The 20,793-nt window shown below is 43.8% G+C and overlaps 1 protein-coding gene across 2 annotated transcripts in view; it reads left to right on the forward strand.

Annotated features, from left to right (window-relative positions):
* Positions 1–20,793, forward strand: part of PAPPA (pappalysin 1) — a 359,398-nt gene that overhangs the window by 116,682 nt on the left and 221,923 nt on the right. Inside the window, exon 7 of one of the 2 annotated variants that reach the window (XM_085239622.1) lies at positions 12,445–12,508. The exons of the other annotated variant lie outside the window; for it this stretch is intronic. The gene's annotated coding sequence lies outside the window, so the exon portion shown is untranslated. The remainder of the gene's footprint in view (positions 1–12,444; positions 12,509–20,793) is intronic. 2 annotated transcript variants of the gene reach the window in all.

Below are 20,793 nucleotides of genomic sequence, written 5' to 3' on the forward strand. Positions count from 1 at the left end.
CCAACAGAAGTAAATGCTTAAATCCCATTAAATTTGAGTCTAAATGCTTTAGATTTCCTTACAGATCCTGCTGGTAGGCATCAGATATCAAACAGACAAAACAAAAAAATTAGGCTCAAGCCAGGGTATTTTTCTTTCCCTATGGGGAAAAGGGCATCCATTATGCAATGAATCTTCTTTTATAATGGTTTGGTGGCTTTGACAAAATCCATTTTACTTCATTGTCCTTTTATTTTACATAATGCCCATAAAATGGGAAAACAGAAGATGTTATTGCTGATCAGAACAATTACACTCAAGCTTTCAAACAGAATAACGTTGGGAAAAAGAAAAAAATAAGGCGACCTTTGAGGCCAGAGCAACTTTCTCAGGAAGTGTATTCTGGGTGAAGGGGTTTGATTTGTGCAGCTGTCCCCTGAAGCAGTTTTATTTGTTGCCTTCTGATCAGAAAAATTGAAAGAGGAGCTGCTGGCTTGTTTCCCTTCATGTTGTAATATGCTGTACATTGCAAGATACCAGGATAAATGTTGCAAGACAGGTAAAGCTGTCCCAGAATAGTCCCAGAGGATGTTGGAAATGCTGGTAAAATGAGATTTTATGAAAATTGATATAATTAAGTAAGCTTTTTTTAACGTTAGGCTTGGGAAGGCTTGAAACGGGATCTGCCTGGGAGACCTTGATCTCATATAGAATCATAGAAACATTAAGGTTGGAAAGGACCTCTAAGATCATACAGTCCAACAGTCCACCTACCGCCAATATTGCATGCTAAACCACGTCCATAAACCATGTGGATGACTGGATTCCAGAGAGGATCTGCAGCCAGGTGTAGGGGTATACCCACATGTATAAAGTTATAGAGGAGGCTTAAAGGTCTTTTGTAGCAGAGAAAACTAATAAACCTATAGTTAGTGCATAATAAACTTACAGTTCTGGATTGACCTTGCAGTGCAGTGCCCCAGCTCTGTGCGGTGCAGAGGATGTTTGAGGAGGGATGGCCATGCTGGCTTCTCAGTTCCCACTGATTTTTACCAGGAATCCAACTCCCGTTTCTCTCTCTTCATTGCCTCCTGGTTTCCAATGAAGGAATCACTCTGCTTGCATATGGGCCGCATGGATTCCTGCAGGCCCTGCCCTGGGGATGACCCTCAGGGCTTGGTACAGCAATGGGGACGTGAGGGGACAAGGAACTTCAGCTCTCTTAGCACAGCAAGCTCCAGGACTTTGCACAGGAGATGCTCATAGTTACAGCAGGCTTTGTATAGAAGACAGCTTTGTAGACAGTTATTTCTTTAGAGAGTACTCTTTAATTAATACAGGGGCTCCAGAGGAGGCGCTTCATCTTCCCTCCCGTCCTGCTCCTCACACATCTGTCTGCACACATGAATCACAACCTTGTCCTTGTTCCACACAGGATGGGCACCGGCCCAGCTCTCACAGCCTCCTGCCACCCAGCCCCCCCCCGTTCCCAATCCTTCCTTTCCTCTGATGTCATCCCACTGATACAAACACAAGGCCCAGGCTCAGAAGGCAGAAATGTATTTGGCTTTAACCTTGGGTGAGTTTAGGCCTGCCTGGACATGTCCAGAGCTGAGAGCAGCAGGGGTTCCCTGACAGCCTCTGCTGCCTGCCCTGAGCCGCTGCAACGAGCTCATGCTTCTGAAACCTCAGTATTTATGCAGGCTCTGGGGCTGCGGTCTGCTGCTTGTCCAGCTGCTGATGCTTATCTCCACTTTGCTGGAGAAAAAGCTTTAAATCAAAAGCTTCAGGAGAGCGCTTGTGCTGCTGTCATGCGACTCGTAGTGTCCGAAAGCTGTGTGGGAACAGTGAGGAAGACCAAAGGATACAGAAAGAGCTGAGTGGTACCAAGTGCATCTCTTCAGTGATGAGTAGAAAAGGACGTTTGTCCAGAGCAGCAATGCCCTTAAATAATACTGTTAAACTTCCACATTGAAAAGAAATCCTATTTCCGAGTAACACACTAGAAAAAGAAGGAAAAAAAAAAAAAAACACCACAATATTTCAATTAAATTAAATCACAATGAAAAGCAGAAGACTTTTAGATTGGCTGTCTGGTAGAGCTGCTAATCTGTCTCATGTTCAGTGATCTGCTTCACCCTGCATAGTCTATTCTGCGTATGCTGTTCCAGCCTGACTACATCCCAAAATATTTTGCAGAGTTAATCAAATGCAGCCTGAAATTCAAAGAATAGGAGAACAGTTAAGATGTACATGCGAGAGAGAAATGTATTGCTTTCAGGTACAACTTGGAAATAGATAAAAAAGCCTCAGATCTCTCAGAGCACTTTCTCAGGGCTCCTGTAAGCATATCCAGTAGATGCTGTGGTGCACAGAGGATTGCAGTGATTCCAGGTGTGCTGCAGCTTGTTTTCTCTATCTGAGGTCAGTGAGTTAATAAAGAGGAGACAGAGGGTCTTCCATCATCCCACTGTGTGCAAGCTCAGTAGCTGTATTTCTTCCATGCTGATGGGATGTCTGGAGGGATTAGCAATACTGCCTTTGAAATGAGCAGTGTTTCCACTGCCTTCACTCAAGCAGCATTTGTTAGGAGTTTAGGCTGAGACCTCCAAAAGGAACTAGGCACCGAGATTTCGTGTGGAAGTCTGGATTCTTTTTTCCCAGATGCTTTTCTGACCTTTTTGCAATTCCCTGACACTTTCTATTTCTCAGATTCCACTTCTGTTTTCCTTTCTTGGCCTCCTTTGACCCAGCCTTATCCTCCTTTCCTGATGTTTCCAACCTGCTCCTGAACCATTTATTCTTTCCTCTGATCAGTGTACTTTGGTCTCAGCCTGGGAAGATGTTTTTTTTTGTTGATGTTTTATCAGAAGCACTTGGTGTTGCCCTACTCATCCACCCTGGCATTACCACTCTTAGCTGGAGCTGTTAGAATTTGTGCATAATCCTGTTTTTAAGTAGGAAATCAGGCAGTGGCAAGGCTTCTCTTTCCACCCAGACACAGCTTTCAGAAGTCCTCAGTTCAAATTTCAGCCATTTTTAATCAAGAGCTCATAAAACCCTATGAAACCTACAGGGTTTCTAAGGATCTCTTATTAATGATCACACTTGGGAGAAAGTACCTAACTTTGACTTTGCTTTGTGTACTTTTGTCATCATCTCCCTTTTCTTTCTTTGACATCTGTGGAGAAAATGTATTGGGATGTGATTTGATCAGATGAGAAAGTACCTATTCAGCATATTAGCATTTAAATATACTTTTCAGAATGCTTTTGGTCATCAGCTTATGCACAGATGCACAAGCCTGCGCACGTGGTCTTGAGAATACCAGTTCTGTGATAAACTTTCCTAAAGAAAAGCAGAAGCTTTTACACGTTCATTTATATTATTTAGACTTCTGTTAATTTCCAAGGGAATGTTGTCTTTTTTTAATGGCCTCTGAGCTATATTTGAAGCCAAAGATTATGCATCAGCTCGTGCTTGTGGTATCTGAGTTTCAAGATAATACAGATCTTGCTCTTGCATTACTTTACCCCTCGTAAATCAGTCTCTGAATCAAAACCCCTTAAAAACATAAATGCAAGCATAAAACCAACGAATGGGAGGATAGTTAGCCTGTTACTTAAAAAGGAATGAGCGGAAATAACAAATGATACAGAGAATGAAGTGTTCAATGCCTTTTTTTGGTTGCTTCTCCAAAAAACGGTTGATTGTGATTGTATAATAATGCAGTAAGTTTTAACAAGGGGATCATCTAAAACAGCAAAAGACTGTGCTGGCTAAAATGTAGATAATGTAGATGTTCATGAATTCAGCAGGGCCTGATGAAATCTGCCCTGGAGTACTTTGGGATCTTGCTGAAGCAATCCCAGAGCGATTAGAGATTATCTTTCAGAGTTCACAGATGACCAAGGTAGAGTCAGAGGCCCGGCGAAGGGTAAACACAGAGCCTATTTTTAAATAGGGGGAAATGAGAACCAGGGGGATTATGGAACAGTAAAACCCACTTCAATACCCCAAAAGTTTCTAGAATGAGCTGTTACAAGCACTCAGAGAATAAGAAGTTAATAAGAAACAGCAAATATGGATTTGTCAAGAGCAAATCATGTCAAACCATTACAATTTCTTTGCAGGATAGATGAACGAGTAAATAAAAACCAAGAAGTAGATACGTGTGTTGGTTTTTAGTGTGGCTTTGTATGCTGTCATTTGCGGTGTACTCACAGTTGAAGAAGTAGAGAAACGTGCTCTATTTCAAATTGCTGCAACGTGGGTGTAGGACAAGCTGTAAATTAAGGCTCAAAAAGTAGATAGGGACAGTCTCCTGCCAAGGTGGGAGGGGATGTCAAATGGGGGTCCTGCTAGGGTCTGCCCAGGGCTGGGAAGTGTTCAGTCTTGGAGGGTGATAGAAAGTCCATGCTGGATGGGATTGCAGCGTTGTGGAAAGGAGAAACAGAACTCAAATGGTTTTGATACCTGGATGTTTGAAATTAGCAGCCTGAAATGCCTGGGAAAAAAAAAAACAAGCACAAATGGTAATGGTTGATGAAAGAAATGCAAGTACACTACAGAATGCAAAACAAAAATACTTAACAAGGGAACCAGTATGTACAAATTAAGACAATTAAGCAAGCAGGGCACTTGAAGATTGTAAAAGGAGTACGACAGAAAGCTATAGAAGTGGTTCAGAAATGACAGCACATGCTATGGAGAGCTTTAATGAGACTCGTGGGTAAAAGATGAGGGGTGAAATTTGCTTTTCAGACAACCTTCGTACAGCCTTGGCTGTGCTCCGCTTTGGTTGTGCAGAGAAAGAAAAATCTTGACAAATTGGAGAGAGACTAAAGGAGAGCCATAGGAATGATAAGAGGTTTGGAAAACGCAACCTATGAGGGAAGATTGAAAGAATTGAATTTGTTTAGTCTAGAGGAGGGAAGACTGACGGGATGTGATAACATTCCTCCAATATGTAAAACATTGCTAGAAAGAGAATGGTGATGAATTGTTCTTCATAGCAGCAGTGAGTAGGAGAAAAATAATTGGCATAATTTTCAGCAGAGAAGATTAAGTTAAGATACTCAGCAAAGCTTTCTAGCTTCAAGGATAGTTCAGCGCTAAAAGGAGCTGTGTGGGAAGGTTACTGGATGTGCTTCTTTGGAGGTCTTTCAGAAAAGTTGATCTTCTGTGAGGGATGGTCTGGGAGGGAATATGCTGGGCTGCACTCTGGCCATTAATTTCTTGGTTTGTAATGGTAAGAGCATTTGAAGATAAGGCTGAATAAAATGGCAAATGGATGAGTAGTGGTAGTTTAGCTGCACTGTTTTTCAGAGAGATTAGGCTGTAGTAGCATCTAAATTCTTATAATGAAAGATTTTATTCATCCAGCATTCACACAAAGTGAGGAATGAAGTAGATGAAGTTTCATCGAGACTATTCTAGATCATATTTAAATTGAAATCTCCAGGCTGGGTACCTGTTTAGCTGAAATATCCTTCGTGTTCTGGGAGAGGTGTAGTGCCTGTCTCACCTGTAGTTATTTAGTCTACAGACAGTTGGGAGTAATTGTTCCATATGATCTTAGTCTTCTTGGGCAGTTTGTTGCTGGTTCTCATGGTAAATCACTCTGACTTTTTGATATAAAGGTCCATAGGATTGGGATTCTCAAAGTAGATAAGAGCCACAGGTGTGTACATCTTCCTGAAGCTGATGAACGTTTCATTGCTGAAATAGGGATAATTTGAGGTGTATTTCATTTTCCCCTCTTTCTTTCTAGACTGCAAGTAGAGAGATGTAAATATTATCATATGCTGTTTGCATTTCATGCATGACTGCAGAAATGGGACATAAAGGTAGTTTCATGATATTTGTAAGGACAAAAAACCCAAACGTTTCTACTCTTTCCCCACTAAAATGCCTTCCTGGCATTTCCTCAGGACCAGCCTCTGCTGGCTGCATGGGAAGGCTCTGCCAGGTGGGTCCGGGGCTGCTGTGGCCCAGTGTCATCCCACTTCCAAAATGCTGCTGCCCCTGTGAAGCCCATTGATCTCAGTTCCAGCACACTCACACACAGCAAGGCTGCAGTTGCCACCCAGTGCCCATAAGTCACTTTGGAACAGCAGTGTGAGGTATGCTGGGTATCTTTATGTTGGAAATTAAGTCATTTTGCTAGCAGTCACCCTTGTGTGAAGCTGAGAGATGCAGAACCACAGAGTTGTTAAGATTGGAAAAGACCTCAACACATAGAATCACAGAATCATAGTAGGATGCAGGCAGGTAGCGGAGCGCCGGCTGTGCGGTGTCACTGGCTGTCCCCATGCCTGACCCCCAGCCAGCGCGCAGACCCGACCCTTTCCAGCTGCAGTGACCGCTTCCCAAATTCCAGCCTTAAACCTGGGACTGAACAGAGCAATATCCAGAAGGCTTCTTGTTTGGAAGTGGTGTGTGTGTGGGGGGGTGTTTGTGTGTGTTCAAGTGTGTTGTTTTGCTGCACAGCTGCATCATCCCAGATAAACTGCCCTAGCTAGAGATACAGCCTGCATGGAGCACAAGCCTGCAGCCAGCCCCTCCAAAATCCCACCTTCACTTTGCCTGGTGACAGAGCAGGTTAAAAGCCAAAGCTGCGTGTTGTTTTCCTGCAGCAAATAGATTTTTCTCCAATAAAGATAGCAGGCGAGATAGTCCCCCTGCCCACGCACACTTTTTTTCCTTCCCTTCACAGATCCCTTCCTCTCACCCCTCTGCTATACACACACCATTTCTGCTGCGCTGTGAGTGGGGGAGATTTCTTGAACCAGGGGCCTCCTGCTTAATGCACTGAGGACTCAGCCAGGCCAAAAATGCCTGTAGCATATGGGGAAGGAAAGGGCCAGCAGTGAGCAAGCTTGGACAGATGTGCTAGAGAGGGAGCGTGGTGCTGGTGGGGGTGGAGAACACGCTTCCCCCCCGAGCTCTCCCCCCAGCCGTGTCGGAGGGAGGCCAGTCAGGAAGAGCGGACCCTTTTTAGGACCCCAACAGTTAGGGAGAGCCCCCGAGGCATTTTTGGCCGGGAGGTTGTGCGCACACACGCGCACACACACACGGAACAGTTCAGCAGCAGTCCAATCCCAAGTGACATGGAGCTTTTTCTTAATTCAGAGCATATTTCAGGCTTCGGTTTAAGGGGAGAAAAAAATAAAAAAAACAACAAACCGAGCAACCCATAAACCATAAAGAATCTATTGAAACAATTGTAAGGGGAAAAAATAGAATGTGGCTGCAGCCGGAGCTGTTAGGGAGATGCAGGGGGGAGATGAAAAATAAAAGAAACAATTACCGTTTTTCCCCACAGACCTCAGATCAGCCTGGCAAAATACAGACCTGCGTGGGCTGCCTTCCAACACAGCGGAGGTGTCTGCCCAGAAAGCAGAGCTGTCCTTGGGTGAGCTTATGGCTGAGCTGCTCTCTACCATGGATGCTGCTCTGCCCATTCATTCGCTTGTGCAAGGTAGCGTCTCTCCTGTTTCTCAGTGCTATTTGTCAAGTCGTTTAAAGCTGGATGGTCAGCAGTCTGTTGTTGTGTCAGTTCTTGCTGTGCACTCTCAGCTGGGAATCTGAAGACACATTGGGAGCAAGAGGCTCGCAGGCTTTGCAGTGAGCTGAGGCCATCCGATGAGATCCACTTGCTAAATGCAGAACCAGAGCAAAGTGTTCCAGTGATGTTCAGAGGCTGCCTTGCAGGGCTGGGAACGGGATCCCACCAGCCCCAACCCTCCTGCATCAGATCTCTCTGCAGTGTCGTCTTTCCTTACACATTTCTTCAGTTCTGTGTCCTGTTAGCAAGTAGGAGTTGCACATCTGGGCATTGGCACCCTACACGTGGAGCAGTTGGTCCTTGCCCAGATCTCTTCCAGTCTTTGCTCACAGGGGCAATTTTCCCCCAGAGGCAATTCAGATACATGAAGCTTTTAGCACAGGTCGGTCATTACTGCCAAAGCCCTGCAGTGCAGGACGTGTCTCCTTGGTATTAACATGTTTTTTTGGACCACATTACCTCTGTTTCTTCATGGGCTCACAGCTGATACAAAATGCTGAGAAATTATGTCTGTGTTTGTTGTTTGGGTGTTTTGATTTTTTTTTTAATTTTTATTTTATTTTGTTCTTTAAAACCTGATGTCTGTTGTGATGCACTGAGCTGGATTTGACTGAGTGGTACTCAGGCAGTGATGAACTTACAAAATTACTCCCAGTTTACTGCAGAGCAGGGAGGTGAAAAAAGAGGTGAGGGTGTCTCATAAGAGGAGATCTTTGGCATCAGACCAACAGGAGCAATCAGCATTCAGGAAAAGATGCGTCTGCACTGTAGGAGGCACCCTCTGGTCCTTGAGCACCATGTTCACATGCTGGCTGTGGGTCACGTAAGTGTTGCTTCCACAGGTGACACTGAGTGTTATCTCAGGATTTTGGTCATTATTTTTTTTCTGTCAGGTCAAGAAAAAAGGAAGCAGACAATGAAAGATGAATAGATTTACTATTGAGGACTTGAAATTGAGGTGAAGGAAAGCCTTTGTGCCTTTGACAATGAAGCAACACATTGTCACCCAACACTGATCATCCCCTTACCTCTGCAGCTGTGTTCTCAGCTGTTCCTGGGATTCTTCTCACCATGTTTTTACTGGTTTGCCATTCTGGCTCTGTATCTGATGCTCCTCTAGGATTATCCATAGGCAAATAGGGAGATTTTGCACTGAAAGCAGTAGCAGTTTCCTTGGCTTTAGTGGCAGCCCTTTAGAACTAACACTGATCATTTCATCTAAAATTAGGCAATGGGTCTAATGGCTCTGCTTTAAGAATATTGATTCATCTCTGTAACACCTGAGGCAGTGAGATGCCTGGCAGCCTTGAGGAGTGATTATTGAGATCAAAAGAAGATGGTGTGACAGTGCATCCTTTTCCAGGGAAGACAGGAGAGGCAACCTCCAAACAAAGGTCATTTACTATGGGAGGCTCTCTAGGGAATTTGAAAAGCTGGCAAGTGGGACAGGAAGAAACCAAAGTGAAGAGTAAGAGATGTTTTTTCTTGTCCCTTATAGAATCATAGAATGGCTTAAGTTGGAAGGACCTTAAATATCATCTAGTTCTAATCCCACTGCTGTGGGCTGCCTGCCCCCAGCTCAGGCTGCCCAGGGCCCATCCACAGCCTTGGGCACCTCCATGGATGGGTACCCACAGTTCTGGGCAGCAATGCTGGGGCCTCACCACCCTCTGAGTAAAGAATTTCCTCCTAACACATAACCCAAATCTTCCCTCTTTCAGTTTAAAGTCATTCCCCCATGTCTTTACACTATCAGACCGTATAAAAAGTTGCTCTCCCTCCTGTTTATAAGCTCCTTTCATGCACTGGAATGCCACAAGGAGGTTTCCCCAGAGCCTTCTCCAAGCTGAGCAGCCCAGTCCCTTATTTAGTACAATAGGATGAGTTGTTATTTTTTATATTCTGCATTTCCTCACACCTTTGAGCATTTTATGCTTCTTTTTGTAACTCCTTTTAAACCAAACCTGGACTACCTGCTGGTCCTTGTCAGCTTTAAGTCTCCTTTTTTAAAGTTTCACTTTGTAGTCTTGGTTGGTGCAGGCTGCTTCCCTGTAAGAGCATCTCCATGTTCTCAGCCAAACCTATGTGGGCAGCTCCATGCTTCCTTGGCTTCCTTGCAGAATCCCTCTTGGAGTTCTGTTTTGCTTTGCATCTGTTCCTTGTGTGGCACAAAATCTTACTTTGTCTTAATGAGCACTTGCTGTAAATGCATTTTTTCATGGCAAAAACATGACTTTGGTAAGCAAGAGCTTATGGAAAGGGGCTGCAAGATATCTTTTCCCAAATGCTCTTAGTTTTCACCTATGGTCAGTGGAGGGAATGGTGAGAAGACCAAATAGGTCCAAAATGTTTAGGAAATAGCAAAGGAGTCAAAATCCAATGCCATAGCAAGTTAAGGGATGGCTTAGGGTCCTCTGAGCATGCATGTATCTGGATGTGCTGGTGAAATCAAAGAGCTGTAAGTTCAAGTGAGTATTTACAGGCTCCCAAATTCAGTTAATTTATGACATGTTTAATATGTTTTTACAAATGTTTGCTGTACTCAAGTAGTGACGATGCTTTATTTGGTCAGTAAAATTCCACCCTGCCTGCAGTACGCAAAGACCTGAATGTCACAAGGATGTTCTGTGTCTAAGGAAAAATATTCACTCTGATTTTAAACAGATATTCCAAATTCTTCTTCTTTTTTTTTTTTTTTAATAGAAACTTAAACCTGTCAGTGAAACCACCAGCAGGACTTTCCAATTCTCACTAACATTAAGGGATATTTCTGTTTTTTCTGGTTTCCATTCTTTCTCTTTTCCTTTTATTTTTTTTTTTCACCCTCTTTCTTCAACATAGCAAAATTGGAAATTAGTGCTGGCTTCTGGCCATGGCTGCATCTATGAGGCCATTTAAAGTTATTGCTCTCCGCTCCCTCTGGGCTAGTAGGAATTTCAGCTGTGATCACAACGAAAAAAAAAAGCACAAATGCTAGAAATAATAATTAAAAAATCAGAATATGTAGTTGTCTTTATGTACTTGGAGTCATGGGTGAAAAGTAGCTAATACCACAAGGTGTCTACTCGTGCTGAGATGCTGAGGTTGCTCTGGGAAGGTTCATGCTCAAAGCCGTGGGAGCAGCTGCTCTGTGCTGGGTTTTGGGTTTTTGGGTTCTGTCTGCCCCTACATGAGAGAGGGGGAGCTCCGTGCAGCCAGGAAGGAATTGACAGCTTCATCTGTATTCTAGTTGATAGTTTTGCAGATCGTCTTGTGCAAGATCTGAGCTGAGCGGGTCTTCTGTTGTAGCAGCTTGGCTTGGGCTAGAATTGGGAAGGTGGGCATAAGGTTGGTTTGTATAGGCCCAGCATTTTAGTGAAAGGATTTGCTGTCTTAAAAAATATCCCTTTTTGGCTGCAAACAGGGAGACAAGTCACTGCACACATACACACTGCTAACCTGCCTGCATGTACCAGTGGTTTTCTATGAGGGAATGAAGGGAAACCTTGAGTACATTCAAATTCAGTGAAAAGTTGAAGGACTTTTCAGTCTGCACCAAGAGACTGGGAGAGGGGGAGATGTTCTTTCTTTCTCCAGCACCAAAAATACAAACCATGTCCCACATCCATGAAACAGGTGAAGCAAAACTCTCCAATGAAATGAATCACTGGAATGTTTTTGGTCCTTCAGATGTTTTGCTACCCACAGCAGCTCTGGATTTTGATTCCTTTGAAAATTTCAGCTTTCTTCTCAGCTCTGAAGTGATCCCATTTTGTCACTGGTGGAGCTGTGGTCCTATCTGCTATTCCCTGACCTAAAGGCCCCACAGCTCAGTGATGGCTCAGTAGTGATTTGTGCACTCGTGCTACAGGCGTGTAGCAGATGTGCCTGCTTGTCCCCAAGTTCAGTTTCACATCTTTGGCTAACAGCAAATTGAGACTGTAGTACTTCAGGACCACTTGTCCTACAGCTCCATTCAGTAGCGCATCCATTTCTCAGATTATTTTAAATGGAAGGCCTTGCCATACATTTCCAAATTTAGGAGAATCCTTTAAATTTCCACCCTTGGGTTTCCAGTTTCTCCCCTGGTATTTAGATTCTGCATAAGGAACTCCTTGCTTTCCTGTTTGTTGGGAAGGGTTAAAAAACAAATAGCAGCCTGTGTTCTGGGGTGCCAAACTTTTTTCTTCTGCTCCGTCTCCTTTTGATTTAAAAGCTTTGTTTATCTCTCTGTAAAGTCACTGGCAGGCCATAAAGAGATATATTGCCTTGGTGCAGACAACACAGACTCCGCTCCTGGGAAAGCAATGGGCTGTGAAGCTGAGCGTGTGTGTGTGTGGGCCCGCTTGTAACTCAGGCTGGGTTCTCTTTTGGGAAGCTCCCAATGGACGCGGCCTGCAGCCGCTTTCGGCTCCTTGTAGGAGATGTATGCATGAGTCCAGGAGGTTGGTCAGGCTCTCGCTGCTTTTGATGTTCCCATAAAGCCATCACTCCAAGGCTTGGACTTGTAGTGCTATTGAACTCGGTCATAATACGGTGGATAAAGCACTCCCAACAGTTTTAGGATTTTTATAGAGAAATAATGTCATGTCAGAGCTCAGCCTGACCGGGCACCCCCTGTTTGGGCAGCGTGGGGCAGTGAGAGTCAATGTCAATACTGCGCTCTGCTTTGCAGCCACCACCATCACTTCAACCTGTGTGTATCCCTTTGCTGTGCTGTGCTGTGCTTGCAGGCTGCCCACCCCCCAGCACATCCCTGCCTGCTCCTGCTGGCCTCGAAGGTGGGGAGGTGGAGTGGGTGAATTATTTCTGTCTGGTACTCAGATTGCAGAAGCTGCTTATTTAACTGAGCAGAGGACGCTTGGATTTAATCTTCAATGAAATTGACTCGTAATGTCCTTTTTGCTTATCGCCAGAGGAGGAATCTTCTGAAAAAGAAGGCAGAGCACCAAATGCAGCTGAAGTACTGCCAGCATAAAGGTAATTGATCCTGCAAGAGGAGATAAGGAGCTGCCTCCTTCCTCTTTTAATAGCAAGTCATGCTTTGTGGGAATTCCCTACATGAAATCACAGATTTCCAGAAATCCATGTGTAGGTCTCGAGAATTGGGTTGGAAAGGAGCACATTCCTTTCTTGAAGAGGTTCCTCCACATGGAGGTTTAGCATGAAAACCACAGATCAGTTTCATTCCATGCTTTTCTCTACATGTTAAGTGACACATACTGAGAGGAGGCCCCTGGAGATTAATGCTTTCTACAGATCCAGTTTTATCTTTGGAACTACCAACGTATTGAGAGCATGGGCTCTCTGTCAGCCACTTCTCATCCCCAGAGCATGCACCCACCCAGGATTTGTGCTGGTGGCACAGGAGGAGATCCAGCCTTGCTGCTCTTCTGCAGCTCTGGTTCACTGTGCTTGACAGGCTGCGAATCGCAGCCTCCATCTCAGCTGGTTTGCATGGAGAGAAAATCATTAATACCTTTTTTACAGCAAGGGAAAATCTGAGAATTGCCAGCAAATCTGCAGGAAATTACTTTTCAAGTGACCGATGATATGACCTCTGATTTCCTAATGATCTAGGAAGAGTTCAAGCCCAAGTGCTTGTATATGCGGAATGCCAAATCTGTATATACAAAGCATCATAATTACTGTCATGGAGATTTACAGTGCTTTACAAATCATTAATAATCATAATAATAATATTTACCATAACTCTTTCTGGCAGATTAATTGCAATTTTCTTTGACCATCCTCGAACTACTTCTCTTACAACATCTTTCCCATTGGCACGAAGTACACAAAACACAATATATTGATGGAAAGGGTGGCTTTATTTGCACGAGTTTATTTGAGACAAACTCAGCTATTTGCTATTGAAGTGAAAGAATGAGCATCAATGAATCAGCACATCTTTTAGCACAATGCTGAATACTGGTACATTTCAGTATGTCATTAGTGGGTGACATGCTCCTAAATGGTTTGGGCAGGCAGGTGTGATTCTTGCTGCTCAGTTAAGGTACTGTTCACAGTAATGGGCGTATCTAAGATGCTTGTTTGTACATTCAGGTGTATCTAAGGCAAATACTCATTTGAGTGAGAAGCTTTCATGTCTTTCACACTTGCTTTGGGGTAGAATATCCACAAATGATAAATGTCAAGTTTAGGTTAGACTGACTGTTCTGTAATTGATGGACTGAGCTGATGCACATTCTTTATTCTTCTCTAAATACCATCAAGTTTATGAGCTTTGGAGAAAAGAAAAAAATAAGAAAATGTTTTCCCATTTCCCTTGCTCTCCTACTCCTCACTGTATAACGGTTGGAAGCAATTTTAGATGGGATGGAAAATAAATATAGGCACACAACAATTTTTTTTTAGTTTGAGATTTTGTACACTAGTGTGTTTTCTTGTCTTTTTATAAGACAGAAGTCTTTATGAGGAGGTATTTTACTGTAGAAGCTTTATGAACTTTCCTGCCATTTTTTTGGACAACATGCACTGTTCCTGCCAATGTTATGGGTGTTGGTTCTTTTTATGAATTATTCTATCTAGGTCTGGTTTTACCTATTACTAGAAATCTGGTATTAATAGACCCATATCCCACGGCTGATTCATTCATTTGAAAGAGCAGTTAAATTGTTCTTCATGCGTTTTGACATTGTTCTGTTATCTATTAAAAAAAAAAAAAAAAAAAACACAAGTCAGGGAAAATTAACATTTTGTATTTTAGTTTCATGCCTCCCTTTTGTTTATTCATCCAAAGCACATTTTGGGTGTAAAATGATGATTCCACTTGCTGTGGTCGTACAGACTTGGATGGGAAGAAATCATCTGCTTAATTGTTTGCAGGAATGCTACCCACTGGTCGATGGTTACAAAAAATCTGGCTGGAAGATGCACCACTCACATCTCCAGTTGTGCGCACCGCGAGCTGCAGTGAGTCCAAGCTGCAAAAACATGTAACCTTATATTGAGACAGCGCTTCAAATGTATTCTACAGTAATTTAGTCATTTGTCAGACCAACATGGGCTTTAACTGCATTCAGGGTTGTGGCACGGGGCTCCCCACCGAGGTGCAACAACCTGCGTGCTATGAAGACCTCCTCAGGATGGCAGACAGAAGTCCCAGATGCCCCTAACCTCAGCTTTATGTCTCATCTAATGTTCATCACTGCGAGAAACAATTACAAAGGCTTGTGTGCCATAATGCAAAACATCGAGCTGTGAGTGCCTGCTGACACGGAGGGAAATTGTCGTAGTATTTCTCCCCCACGTGCCTGTCCTTCAATTTAATTTTGTAGTGGGTGTATCATAGAATTTTTTTAGGTTTCTAAAAAAAGACTTAAAGAATCTTTATAAAAGAAAGTGCCAAGCTAAGTAAATGTAAGAATCGCCGCCAGTTCCCCCTTTCATACTGTTAAAACAAATGCAGATTTACAGGCACGTTGATACGAAAGCTGTATGCCAAAGGCCATCAGAACTAAAATCACATCTCAGAACACAACACACGTAAAGTGGCTCTGGTGATTCGCAGGGTTTGATGTCTGGTGACAGAACACAGCTACACGATGCTGTTTAATCTATTTCTAATTCATGTCGTGCTCTGTAGTCTGGGCTGGGGGCTCCCATTGCATGCCCAGCACCAGGCGGTACGTTCTGTGGGTATTCCTTCATTCTCCATTCAGTGTAATTCCAGAGAGGTCATTGCATATGAGCACGTTCTCCTTTCTCTGGTAAATTAGAGGGTTTCCTGTCCTCCAGAGACCATGAGGAGCTTTCTGCAGCACTTCAGGTATGGGAGCCTTCCAGCATAGCCGAACCCTCAGGCTCCTTCCTATTTTCATACTGACACCTATGTCATCAATCCTATTACAGCAAAATTCCTCTAATTGGAAAATTCTGCTGGTGGAAAACCTGTCCTCATCCCCTGAAAGTAAAAAAGGACCGTGGGGCTGTTTTTGTTGCTAGTGAATCATATCTGGTAGGAGTCGTTCCGCCACACCTCCGTGCCGCCCGGCCGCTTGCTTTGGCTGACGCAGGCTGGGAAGCCCAACACGTCGTAATTGCTTCATTGTGGTGCTTCAGGAGGAAAGGAAAATAGCTATTACTGTGTGTGTGCTCCTGGGTTTTTTCCCCTATTGCTGTTGGATGTTTTGGTTACAAAACGCGTCCAGTGCTCTGTTTGTTTTCTTAACTCTCTATTGTGCAGGTGGAAGGCTGAGACTGGGTGTGTGCAGGTGGTGGGGATGGTTCAAGAGAGAAAACACTGGCTTAGGACAATATCTTCATTTATAAAAAGAGAGCAAAACTATTGCTAGTTCTCCTCCCTATCCTTCTGGAAGATAAGATGGCAGCACAGCTCCATTCCTGGAAAGCACACTGCAGCTAAAGGCTCGATGCCTGTGAGCTTTCATCTCATCTTCAGCTTCATAACAGTTAATGGAGATTTGACTTTTAGCATTACTGAGTATTTGTTTACCCATTTGGCTGTAGATGTAAATATGGACTTTAATGGTCATTCTCTGGCTGAGATAAAGCTCCATAAATTCAGGCACTACCTGTAAAGAAGCTGCTCTTCCATAAGGCTATTCTGAGAAAAACGCACAAAAAAAAGCCCAGCTCCAGTAAACTGAGATCAGACCTATTACTGGAGATACCTAGAAATTTATGACTGGAAAAGGTATTAGGTTGTGACCTGCTGTTCTCCTGCTGCTGAGGCTCCAACGGTGATTAGGAAGAAGTGATTTCATTGCCATATGAAGGCTGCTACCCTCATTCCTGTTGCTTTTTTTTTCCTCATTGAGGAGCAGAACGCGGTATTCAGGGCTGAGGGGAAAAAACTCGTGCACATGCACACCAAGCATTATCACTGCCAGCTCCTCGTCTTCAAAGCCCCTGCCTGCAGCTCCCTCTGACTAAGTCCACTTAATTCCCCACCTAAGAGAAAAAAGGAGAGTTCAGAAGTTCAGGGAACTTTCTGCAAACCACACGCCTGTGGTTGTCTGGGCTGCAGGGTGAAGGGTTAGGCTGAATGGATCGGTGTGCTGGCACTGGTCACAGCCCCACAACATTTCCTTTTGAGGCAGCAAATGACCTAAGAGATGGAAAGCATCCCACGTGGCTGGGGGGCTTGGAAATGTCCCCTCACATGTCACCTTGGGAGCTGTGCTGTGTTTGAAAGCCTTGTCCCAAGTGCTGGGAATGTTCAGTGTAAGATTGTGTATTCATGGCCTCGGCAGTCTCATATATAACGCTGTATTGCATCCCCCTTTCCTTCCCACTTGTTAATAGTAGTAGTTTCCTATGAAGCTTAAAGTACATACAACATTTAAAGTTTATAACATTTATAGATCGCCACAGTAGCAGGAGAATCAAGCTGATGAAAGGATTGGGTGGCTGCCCTGAATTAATACGACCATAATTTAATTCATTTCCACTCCTTGCTGCATACAAAATCTTCCCCTCCTCCAGCAGCACCCTTGGGGAGGCAGTGCAGAGGGCTCAGTGCTGGGTGCCGAGCAGGAGGATGGCTGGTGTCCTTATGGGGGGCAGTGGGAGATCTGGGGAAGGGCGTTTGAAGCTTGGGAAGTAAACAGGAGAATCAGAGGTGTGGGTGAAGCGAGGAGTTTTAGAGCAGGCTCTCTGCTGCAATCTGAAAGTGAGATACTTCTTTTTTCCTTGAAAATTTCCATAGCTTGCTCCCAGAGATTATCTTAGAGGCTGGTCTTTTCCATTTATCACCATATAGCTTTTCATCCTTCCTTCTTTGCCCTTGCCATTCCCTGGAGAAACTGTGTTAGGAGAATACTTCTTGTAGTTATATCTCTATATAAAGTGCAGTGAAATGCATTTGATTGCAATTCTTACTTTTTTATTTGTTTGTTTCATCTCCTTCTCCCATCTGTTCTGGTCGTTTCAGCCAAGAAGGAAGGATCATTGAGTGCTCTATAGCTTATCCCTTGGAAGCCCATGGGGTGAGGAGGCAGCTCTGGACCTGCCAGTGCTCAGGGTGAGGAGCTGGAGTGGAGAGCGGCGACTGGAGAGGGAACAAGTCACTGTGGGTTTTCTGATGGGCTTTGTCACTGAGTCCAAGAAAATATTACAGCACAAATCCATGTAGCAGCCAGCTTATACTTCTGACCTTTTCATATTCTCCTCACAAGCTATGTATGACACTGTTTTCTGTGTACAAACTTTGACAGCTCTATTGACTAGAGAGCTATAGAAAGTAATATGACAGCAACAAAATAAGTGATGTCATATTACTTTTCTTAAACGTGAATCCATGCATCCCATGCTAGGGTTTCGGTAGCATCTGAGTGCTCATGAGCTAAGGGATGGGCTTGTTCTAGGATGTGGAAAATTCAGTGAAAAACAAGGCATTAAGGAAAGTAATAGCTGGAGATGGTTGAATGGTGAGCACTGTTCTTCATGGACCTGTCCTGAACTCATGCCCCAGCACAGCTGGAAGACTGGTGTTGTGCTTGGAGTAAGCCTAAAACCAAAGCTGAAGCCACTTGTGCTCGTTAAAGAGCCCAGGGCAGCTCTCACCCTGCTGTGTGAGCCCTGCTCAGACACCCATCGCCACCAGTCTCCTCTGGGTTCACTGCAGCCATTTATATGGGTTACAGCGTAGTTAAGAGGCTCCCTGCATCACTTTCTTCCTCCATTTAGTCTGTGGAGGGGGAGTGCATCTAAATTAAGTTTCTGCTCTAACTTGCTTTCTGAAATGTTTTTATTCCTCTACTAAGTATACAAGAAGTCTGGAGAGATTAGTCTTGTGATTCAGGCCGAGTATCTAAAATTAAGTGATGTTTACGTCCCCATTCTCGAAGCGTGTCCTGCATTCTCATTCAGATGAGACCTGCCCTGTCCCTTCCTCCTAGCTTGCTATGTCATGTTAAAGCATTTCTAAGGTGGCTGCATGGCCTATTGTGATCCTCCGTGCTTCTGTGAATACTCAGATGTGGATGGGGGTGATGAAACTCATTTTATTTGAGGGAACTCGCACCCACAAAATACTGCCTAAAGTAAGAGAAATGTTTGTAAAGCCTTGTGCATGCCAGAGGACAAAGAAATGCACACAGCTGAGAAAAATCATCCTCCCCTTCCCTCAGGTTATGCACATTCTGCAGCCACTACCCTTTGATTTAGGGCTGGATGAAAAGTTAAGTGGATGAGAGCAGAACTGTGATACCTAGAACTGCTCCCAACAAGGTGAGGGCTGGGTGATGGGCTCTGCAGGGACAGATCAATCTGGAGTTCCAGCAGGCAACACACGTGCTGTGTTGGGCAGGGAGCATGGCATGGCATGGGGGCATTGGCCTGCTTGAAAGACAGCTTCTCTGACTCATCAGCCAAAAGCAAAATGAGCTGGATGTATTTAAAGCAAAGCTCTATTTTAAAAATTAATGATCTGCAAGAGAGAGAGGAGAAACGGCTTCTCTGTAATGCAGAAAAAGGCCCTGATGACCACAGCCTGGGTCCCTTTCCAGATGATGTCATCATCCGACTAAATAATAAATTTTTAACGATGTGGAAAAAAAAAAAAAAAGAAAAAGAAGGAAATAAAAAAAAAAAAGAGGGGGACTCTGTTTCAATGAGTAAAAGTAGCTGGTGGCAACAGGGCCTAAGGAAAATATATGGTTGGGTGAGGTTTCTGCCCTGTGTAATTAGATTATCCCAAGTGTAGGAGTGTGCTGCAAAAGGCACATTGAAATGCCTGTAATTGAGTGCTCTGTGTCTTCCCCTGCCACATACCCATGTGGAGTGGAAAACTGGGGAACTTGGAATATATATAAGGCAGAGGGGCATTCTATAAACAGGGTTGCTAATAATAGGCAGTTAAGATTAGAAGGGAAAATATGGGCTCTCATCAGCCCCAAGACCAGGGGATGTTTCCCCTCAAAACTAACAGGCAGAGAACTATTCAGATGGATTTGTGTTTGGCTGACAAATGTATGCAGTGCATTACCAGCAGAGTACCCACAGTGACTCTTTAGTGCAGCCTGAATTACTACAAACACATTCATGTTTAAATGTGCTCAGTTTTGTTTCGTAGCTGCCCTCTGGCAGTGCTGTGTGAGGTGGGTTTGGTGTCGGGGTTGTGGCACCAGTGTGGACTGAAGGATTTGGGTTTTATCACTTCGTGCTTGGGCACAGGCAGCTCTTGGGTGTTCTCCATGGGATTTCGGCTGGAATTTTCATGGAAAAAAATGGAAAAAACGACAAAGCGAACTATAGCTAATAATGGGTGGGATATCAGAATGTATCTGATAGCATTTTATGCTGTATTTTAAGCGATCTGATGTTCGGATCTGATTCTGGGCTTCGGGTCCTGAGCACTGTGTGTTCTTGTACAGATGGATGGTCCTCTCCACGAGGAGCCTCCAAGCTAAGGAGATCGGGTGGCACCAATTCTCATGTGATGGTCAAAGGATCAGTTGTCCAAAAGTACAAAAAAAAAATCATGTCAAAGCTATAGACCAAGACTGTTTCTTGTATCTCAGTCTTGTTTTTTTTTTCTCCCAACCAAAGGTATTAACCCCAACCAAAGGTTTCACGAACCTCAGCTATCTGGACCTCAGACCCTAAAAGAAACAGATGTTTTTCATGAGGTTTGGGGTTTTGTAACAGGAGATTTCCATGGGTTTAATACCCAAATCTACACCTGTTCCTCAAACTATAAGGGATAGATTTATGTCATGCAGTGTAGTGGGCTGATCCTAACACCCTTGTCGTGAGACAGATTTACTGTAGCTGTCAGGACAGATTTGCTGTAAGAAGTCAATACCTCTCAGCCTGCCGGTGCCTTAAGGAGAAAAGGACTGGATGTTTAATCCTGTAAATATTTTATTCTTGCTCTGCTATACAAACCTTGCATGGCCTCTCCCAACCAACTTCTATTATGCTCCAGTTTCTCATGAGTAAAATGGGGACAACATTTTTGAGAGTAGAAGGGATAAGACTGATGAAGAAAGGAAACTTCTGACCAGGAAGATGGAAAAATGTGTCTTTTCTGTGCTTTTGTTAAAATCTTTTTTTTTCTTTTTTTTCCCCCACTATTTTCATTGTTCATTAAATAATCGTCTTAATTTCCTTATTCCTGGTGCAAAGAGATGCAACTTTTTGATGCCCTTCAGCCTCTGAATCTCTTGGACTCTCTCTCTAGTGCTACTACTATTCCCTTAGCAAGGGAAAATTCATCTTGGAAGAATTTGTTGGGTTTGAGGGTGACTTTCACAGAGCCCAGAAGAGCTGCTGGC

The sequence above is a fragment of the Meleagris gallopavo genome, chromosome 19 (assembly GCF_905368555.1).
Source record: "Meleagris gallopavo chromosome 19, MGAL_WU_HG_1.1, whole genome shotgun sequence".
Classification (NCBI taxonomy): domain Eukaryota; kingdom Metazoa; phylum Chordata; class Aves; order Galliformes; family Phasianidae; genus Meleagris; species Meleagris gallopavo.